The sequence below is a fragment of the Aplysia californica genome, unplaced genomic scaffold (genome assembly GCF_000002075.1).
Source record: "Aplysia californica isolate F4 #8 unplaced genomic scaffold, AplCal3.0 scaffold00072, whole genome shotgun sequence".
NCBI classification, from domain to species: domain Eukaryota; kingdom Metazoa; phylum Mollusca; class Gastropoda; order Aplysiida; family Aplysiidae; genus Aplysia; species Aplysia californica.
The window spans coordinates 511,310-519,811 of record NW_004797342.1 but is presented as its reverse complement, the minus strand read 5'-3'; the positions used below and the strand labels follow the sequence as shown (position 1 = coordinate 519,811).

Here is an 8,502-nt window from a genome sequence, read left to right as displayed (position 1 = left end):
TAGCTTGAATAATATTTTTTTTTAAAGCGTCTAACTTCCAAATCTTTTTTTTTTCTCATATCATTCTTTTGCAACAGAGCTTTCTTTGTTTTTTCTTTTGGCCAGAACATGTCGTCCATCCATGATTTTGTTTAATGGGCAGGGGGGGGGGGGGGCGCATGACACCGAGCGCGTACATAATTTTAGGCCTACACGTGTGGTGGGTTTTTTAATTCAGGGAGACCTGAAAGACAGTGCGGGTAGGTAGGTTAATCAGACTGCGCTCCCTCATACAAGACAGAAACCCAGTAGAAATAACCCGGACGTGTAGGCTAGCGGTAACTAGACAGCAAACATCTTGATGTTGACTTCGCGAAAAGATGAGAGACTGGGGGCCACTGGGGGTCACTCACTGCCTGAGGAGAGAACTATGTCACGTCTCGTTCCCGAGTTATGGGACTTTTCCTTTGATGCCCTTCATGAAGCCAGCCTTCCTAAAACTAAAACGTTTTACCATTCCAACCCATCTATTTTATCCAAAAAAAAGAAGAGTAGGTTCCCTTAGAAATATGGCAGCGCCCATGAGCTGCACTGACTGGCACTCTCAATTTAGTAGTTAGTTGTACTTCGGACACTTCGATAAAAGTCAGTTTTTTCTCAACACAATGGATAATTGATCATGAATTACCTTTTTTTCATTGGGTCGTCAGCAATGGCTTCGTCAGTCTTTACCTGATGCATAGAAGTCTACACAATTCCAACTGTCAACTGTTTTGGTTGGCTTGTCACTTTTGACGAGTTTTTGAAGTTTTTCATTGTTTATTTTGACTTTGATTTGACATTTTGACATTCTTTATTAGCTCTGTCTAGAAATCTAGATCTAGATTAGATCTAGATTTTAGATCTAGATCTAGATATCTAGATCTAGATATCTAGATCTAGATTAGAATCTACTTTAATTTGGATCAAGGTAAATTTTTACTTTCACTCCCGCACACAAATTTCTCTGCTTCAGGGGTCAAACTACATTGTAAGTAGATTGGTGTTTTTTCGGTAGTTCCCACCCCCCCTTATTTGAGCCTGACCTACATCTAGATCTATACGTTTGATTTGGACGAGCTAAGATAATAAACCTAACAACTGCAAAACATTAAATTGTGGTAAAAGTCAGGGGGGAATGCCCCCCTGAAACCCCCCCATCTTATTTAGGACAGGGCTACTCTTGAGGCCAAAACCCGTGAATAACAATTGCAGGGTGGGAACTACCGAAAAGCGCCAGTAGATCTAGATCTAGATCTAGTCTAGACAAAAATTATATTTGATTTAACGCATGACGTCCGTTCTGACTTCCGACCCTTGTTCCGAAATATTTCCAGCATTTACGAACGTTTTTCGATTATAATAACAGTCGAAATGTGAGCTTTAACTTTAGGCCTTAGGCACTATTTCTCCGAACGTTCGGGAAAATAAAGCTGGGCACTATTTCTCCGAACGTTCGGGAAAATAAAGCTAGGCACTATTTCTCTGAACGTTCGGGAAAATAAAGCTGGGCACTATTTCTCCGAACACTCTGAAATCACATCCTTTCGGCAAATTTTGTTATATAGATCTATAATTATAGTATAGGCCTACCAAAGATTGTTCGTGTACAATATGGTTCAATCGGTCCAAAAAATCAATCGTGGCTCGATTTTTGGGCATTTTTTTGGTCCCCAGATCGGAGAATAAAAGTCAAATAAAAAAAAAAAGAAAGAAACTGAACCTTTTTACTTTTGAAAGAAAGTTCACCAAGCTTCGCTTCGTCTCTTTCTCACTTGTTGTCACCACGTTGATTTGTTGAATACGTTACAGTTACTTTTATTTTTCCCTCTTTGTGGTGTTTTATTTTGTTAGTGTGTATTTTTTTCTTTCTTGTTATTGTTCTGATGTGTTGTTTTTCCATCAATTTTTTTTAACGGGGAAAAAGGGGGGGGGGGGGTGTGTTATATAGTGTAACGTCATTTAATTTGATGTTCCCACCTTCATTAGATTCTAAGATTTAAATGTGTTATGTTAGAGCGTACGTTCCACAAAAACCGATCACATGTACTGACACTGGCAGGCCCCTTAAATGTGTGCAATTCCATAATTTACCTGTAATATCCTGTACTTTGTTTTAAAATTACGCACATTTAGTGTTAAAACAGCCAATCTTCTTCAGACAGGTGGACTCACGCCCTTATTTGTTAATTTTTGTGGTTGTTTAATTTTAATGGGCTGTTCTAATTTTGATTTTATTCTGTCGTGGAAACCTTTCCTTTTCTCGTTTTTACACTCATTTAAAAATCTCTAGACAAGCCAGACTAGCTCTTGAAAATTGAAATAGATATATAGACCTAAAAATTTGCTCCTGTGTGTGTGTGTGTATGCATGTGTGCGTGTGTGAGTGTGTCTGTGTGTGGTAGTAAAGTGTGCAAGTGGAGAGTGAGGAGCGTGCATGTGTTTGTTGTTCGGGCTTTATTCAGTAACAGTTCAAAGTATACAAAAATAGAAACACAGGATCCATTCTCATTCACTCCAGGGCTCATGAGTCGTTCCTCTCTTTCAGTTTCACTCATTCATTCAATTCCTGTGTTCTCTCCCGCGGCTCATCCCCGTCCGCATGACTTTCACACCCCACCCCCTCCCTCCAGGCACACACAAAGAAAATCTCACACACTCCCTTGCTCCCTGCGAACCATGGACAATAATATAGGCAAAACACTGCCTTAGCCGCATTCCTTTCGTTCTTGAGCTGTGTACCAGGCCAGGGGGGTCGGTGTCGTCGTCTTGTAGTTGCTGTCGCCTGTGGATACACTCGTACATTCTTCCTTTCACCTGCTCTTTCACTCATACTGTCTCTCCATTTACAGCTCAGCTCGTCATACGTTCAAAAGTTGCCCACTGGTCATGTTTAGTTAGTGTGTGTATAAGTTTGTGTGTGTACATGTGGATGATGGTGGTGGGTGTGTGGTGGGTGTTACTGAAGGTTGGCTGTAGGCGGGCTTGCCATGCGGTGTTCCTTCCCAATCCCAGACCAGAGGCAGAATGAAAGTTGGCGCCGAACTCTCGCAATAAATAGGCAAAAAATCACGAGAACGGAAGCCGGAAACCGTTCGGAGAAATAAAGATCGGCACTATTTCTCCAAACGTTCGGAGAAATAGTCACTACGTTAACTTTAATGTCCAATTACTAGATCTATCTAAACTAGCCCTACCTGTATCATTAGTATTCCAATTCATAACAGAACGACTAAGTTGAGCTGACCTTGCCAGGGCAAAGTTAATGGCTGTCGCTATTCTTACCCGAGGTGAAAATAAAAATATAATATTATTCTCACCCGAGGTGAGCATAATAAATTAATATCCATTTTATTTTCACCGGGGGTGAGAATAATATTATATAGTTATTCTCACCTTGGGTGAGAATAAAATGATATTATTCTCACCCGGTCTGAGAATGCAATGGATGTTGAGACTGAGAACGGGTAGGCCTTGGACTACATGATGAATGTAGGCTAATAGGATGATAGATCTATGTGGCGTCGGTGGCCTAGTGGTTAGGCTCTCGGACTCGCAACCGTAAGGTCGTGGGTTCGAATCCTGTCAGGGACCCGACGTTGTGTCCTTGGGAAAGGCATTTTACACAAATTTTCCTCACTTCACCCAGGTGGGAATGGGTACCCGGCTATAGACAGCGAAAGATCTTGTCAGTTTGTTAGTGTTTGAGTGCTTAATCATCAGCTGCTTGCACTGTATGCTTCCCAGGAAGCTGAGAATGTTTTGGAGTGTTCTATGGTCTGCTGGGGTAATAATATAGTGTAAAGCGCATAGAGCCTGCTGTTGAGCGAGGATATAATATATATGCACTATACAAATGCTCTTTATTATTATTATTATTATTATTATCTAGAAAATAATTTGTGAAATGTATAAGAGTACCGTTCTTGACCTTTCCCCGAGCGCTGGACGATTTTTTAGGCTCCCGCGGGGAATGTTATTGTTTCCTGAGAATCGGTGAGAGTATGCATGCCTATATCTTCACCAAAATCTTAAACAAATGAATATAATATTCTAAATTAAGAAAAGAATTCACTTTCCAGAGAAGTATGTTTTTAAAAATATTAGCCTTAACTGAAAGCTGTTTAATGAAATAGCCTAATATTAGAGTATGTCATTGTAATGTTAGAATTGGATTTCTTTACAGTAAATCACAGCACAATATGTTTTCCCTAGAACAGAACCCACGAAGGCACGCAGTGCCTTGACCCTCCAAGGTTTTTTTGTTGTTGTTGATTGGTTAAACCATTCAAGAGTAAAATATTCCATTAAAAACAGTCTAACCAGTTTATAATAGAACAAAAGGTGACACCAAAGGTTCTCCAATACCTCTTAAAATATTTGTTCAAAAGATAAGGTTTTCCCTCAAATCGACGATAGTCGCCTCCCGCACTCGAGAGCTGGCCCGTTCTTCGACGATTTTAGTCGTCTCGCGCGCTCAGCGGAGTGAGAGAGGGAGGTGAGTTTGTCGCCTGGAGCGCTCAGTGACAGGGGGGTGGGGGTGGTCCTATGATGCCCGAAACAAAATAAAAAGGGCGGAAACGAAAAAACCAAGTGAGAATACTAGGCTGTCGTTTCTCCCTGGAAGTAATGATGATGCTGTAGTGGTAGTGGAAGGACCCTGAGTTGTCGGTTATCGTGTACTAAGTTAAGACACTGCCATTGGGTAGATCTAATGAGAGTTGCTGTTTTTTTACTTGTGACACTATTACACAGTCCTAGTAGGCAGTTCTAGTTCTAATTCTGGTTTTACGTAAAATCCCCCGACAACAGTTATATTATGTAACCTCCTTACACTCACATAACTCACTTAGAAGCTAAGTCCTAATAAACAAAACATTTTTTTTAGACCCGAGTCCAAATAGAGATACAACCCATATTTGGATTCGAGTCCGAATAGATAAAAATTATATTCGGACTCGAGTCCGAATAGAGCTGGCCTATATAATAAAGCCACCAAAACTGTCGCGAAACAATTAGATCTAGATAGCTAAATTTATTGGTGCTACTTAAGAATGTTGGTCCAGTTTGAGGATACCAGTTTTGACCCCACCGACGATTACTTCTTGTTCTAAACAATAACTTTTTGATGCACGTGCTGATATGGAGATAGCCTGTCCTATCAAACCTAAATTGCAAAACATCGCATTATGGTCAAATTCACAGGGGCATGCTCTCCTGAACCCCCCCCCCCCCCCATGTTTTTGTTAGGTCACGGAGCCTGTCCTATCAAACCTAAATTGCAAAACATCGCATTATGGTCAAATTCACAGGGGCATGCTCTCCGGAACCCCCCCCCCCCCCCCCCCCCATGTTTTTGTTAGGTCAAGGGGGCAAGCCAGCCAGAGGGGCAACTTAACCGATGGAGAGAATACTTTGATCAACTGTTGAACAGACCACCTCCAGAAAACCAAGTAGAAATTCTTCCAGCCAGAAATGACCTCCCAATAGACACGGAACCACCTTCAAGAGAGGAAATTGCAGCGGCTATAAAATCACTGAAGTCCCACAAGGCAGCTGGTCCTGACCATATACCACCGGAAGCCCTTTTATTAAGGCAGATAAAGGTACGTTAGTGGAAATTCTCTATGCTCTATTTGAAAAGGTTTGGCAAAAGGAGGAAATACCATCAGACTGGAAGGAAGGACACCTAATCAAGCTGCCTAAGAAGGGAGACCTCAGCAATTGTAACAACAGTAACAACTACAGAGGCATTACACTCTTGTCCATACCTGGGAAAGTCTTTAACAGGATACTCCTGGAAAGAATCAAGCTGACAACGGACGAGAAGCTCCCTGGAAACCAGGCAGGATTCCGCAAAAACAGATCATGTGTGGATTAAATTGCTACTTTGCGCATCATTGTTGAGCAATCGCTTGAATGGAATTCACCTCTCGTGGTCAACTTCATTGATTGTGTAAAGGCGTTTGATAGCGTAGACAGGGAAACTCTGTGGAAACTCATGCGGTTTTTTGGAATACCTGACAAAATCGTCAAGCTTATGAAGGCCTCCTATGATGGAACAAACTGCCAAGTCTTCCACGAAGGACAACTCTCAGAAGCATTCCTGGTATAGACAGGAGTGCAACAAGGATGCTTACTCTCACCTTTTCTCTTCATACTGGCAATTGACTGGGTCATGAAAGAAGCCACCAGAGGCAAGCGTAATGGAATGCAGTGGATCCCTTGGCAGCAGCTGGACAACTTGGACTTCGCCGATGACTTTGCACTGCTCTCTCACACATGCTCAGATGCAAGAAAAGACCAAGGAACTCAACAGGCTATCAAGGAGTGTTGGCCTATGTATACATCCAGGCAAGTCAAAAGTAGTGAAGGTAGGAAAAGTTTCAAGCCCTGCTGTGACAGTGGAAGACATTCCCCTGGAAGAAGTGGACTCCTTTACCTACCTTGGAAGTGTCATCGATGGTAAAGGTGGAACCGTGGCTGATGTTAAAGCAAGAACCGCCAAGGCAAGGTCTGCATTCAATCAATTATCAAAAGTCTGGAAAGCATGCAACATCTCACTGCGCACATAGATTCGACTCTTTAACTCCAACGTCAAGTCTGTGCTCCTCTAAGACTTTCATCAACACATGTATGAGGAGTATTCTAAGAATTAAGTGGCAGGATAGAATAAGGAATGAAGAGCTGTGGGAAAGGACAGGACAGAAGGATATATATAGAAGTAGAAATAGAACTAAGAAAGTGGCGATGGATGGGACACACCTTAGGAAAGCCCAGCGGAAACATCACAAGACAGTCGCTGCAGTGGAACCCGCAAGGAGCACGAGGCAGGGGTAGGCCACGGGAAACATGGAGGAGATGAGTGGAAAGGGACATGAGAGAGATGAAGCTCGCTTGGAATGAGCTTGGAAGGATGGCTCTGGACAGAGATAAATGGAAGGAACTTGTATGTGGCCTATACCCTGCCAGGGTTGAAAGGCATTGATGATGATGAATTCCTAATATTTAAATCAGTATCGATATCCAGTACTCTGTGTTGATGATGCCAAGTCTAAACAGACGGGACCCACATTCTTAAGTTGTACCGATCTATTTTCAAGAGAATTTTAAACCAGACTGGAAAATATCAAATTATGGGTTAAAACAGGGGGACATGCTCCCCCTGACCTCCCCCCCCCCCCCTTCCCCCCCCCCCCCGTTTTAGATCTGGTGTAGATTCTAGATCTAATATAGCTTGATTAAAGAAAAATCAAATTTTCGAAAACTATTAATTTGCGGTGGAAATGAAGTTGATATTCGTGTTCAGCGCATCAATATTTAGTGGAAATTGGACAACTGATAGTTAAGTGTGAGACCGGAGGGAAAGTAAAAGAATACCTGGATTGATCTAAAAGCACTGTGGTGATCAGTATTGGGCAAATACAGTGGAACTCGGATTCAACGAGGTCGCCGGGTCTGACCTAAAATCTCGTTGAATCCTAGTGTTCGTTATAGCAAACACGAGGTTTTGTGTAGATAATTACAGGTACTGAGCTAGTTATGTATAAAGAGAAGTCACAAGTAGTGCCTGAAATGCATGCATATTATGAGCTGTGTAAAAAAAAGACCGATTCGTTCAAATTATGTACGCCTGAGTCATCTCGATTGTTCACCAAATAGGTGTGTTGCTGAGTAGAGCCTAACGGCAACTTTTGATTCCATCGACCAGCGCACAATTCATTACGTAGATCTACGTCAAGACTAGCTTATCATTGTAATAATGATCAATTGCCAAAGGAAAAAAAAAAGACATCTTCGACGTTCAACGCCCGGACCGCTAGTGCCCCCCCCCGATACGCACACACAGCCACACGTGTGCAGGCCGCCCATCCGACCACGACACACGCCAGGGTAGACACATGCGTGTCAACAACGCATGTGTTGGTATACATGGTATTTTAAAAAAAGGCCACTGATTAGTCGTATGCAATCGACTAAGTGAATAATGGTTCACGATGCAGGTGCAATGGATGGATTCTGGGAATAGATAAAGTTCGTTCTGGGAGAAAAATGGACGAAGCCACATCTGTGGGGGCTGTTCACCCTGGAACTGGAAGCAACCTCGTTGAATCCGAGCTCGCTGATTTAAGTGCTCGTTGAATCCGGGTTATTTTTATTGATTTTAAAGAAGAAAAAAAACCGGGAATCTATCTCATCTCGTTGAATCCGAGTTCTCGTTGAATCCGAGCTCGTTAAATCCGAGTTCCACTGTAAATAGCATTGTTCTACTTCAGGCCATCAGAGACATGGCGTTGTCATCGATTGGCACCCTTCTGACATTACTTTTCAGCGTCTTCGTCTCGTCTCAGTCTGCACTTCGGCTTTGGCGTCTCAGGAAGCTAAGGACTTAGATCTAGATGATCGATAGGCTTTTTATACCCCCTGTGCACATTGGTACAATTCCGCAGTAAGAGGTCTTTGCCGTCCCGCCGATCAGTGTGG

General features: G+C 42.4%; 1 protein-coding gene across 4 annotated transcripts in view; it reads left to right on the top strand.

Annotated features, from left to right (window-relative positions):
• The first annotated feature begins 539 nt into the window (after window positions 1–539).
• LOC101847249 (probable tRNA N6-adenosine threonylcarbamoyltransferase, mitochondrial) overlaps window positions 540–8,502 on the top strand; it is a 31,417-nt gene continuing 23,454 nt past the window's right edge. For 2 of the 4 annotated variants that reach the window (XM_005093914.2, XM_035968641.1), the window contains exon 1: window positions 540–624. The gene's annotated coding sequence lies outside the window, so the exon portion shown is untranslated. The other 2 variants (XM_035968642.1, XM_035968640.1) reach the window with 2 other exon arrangements.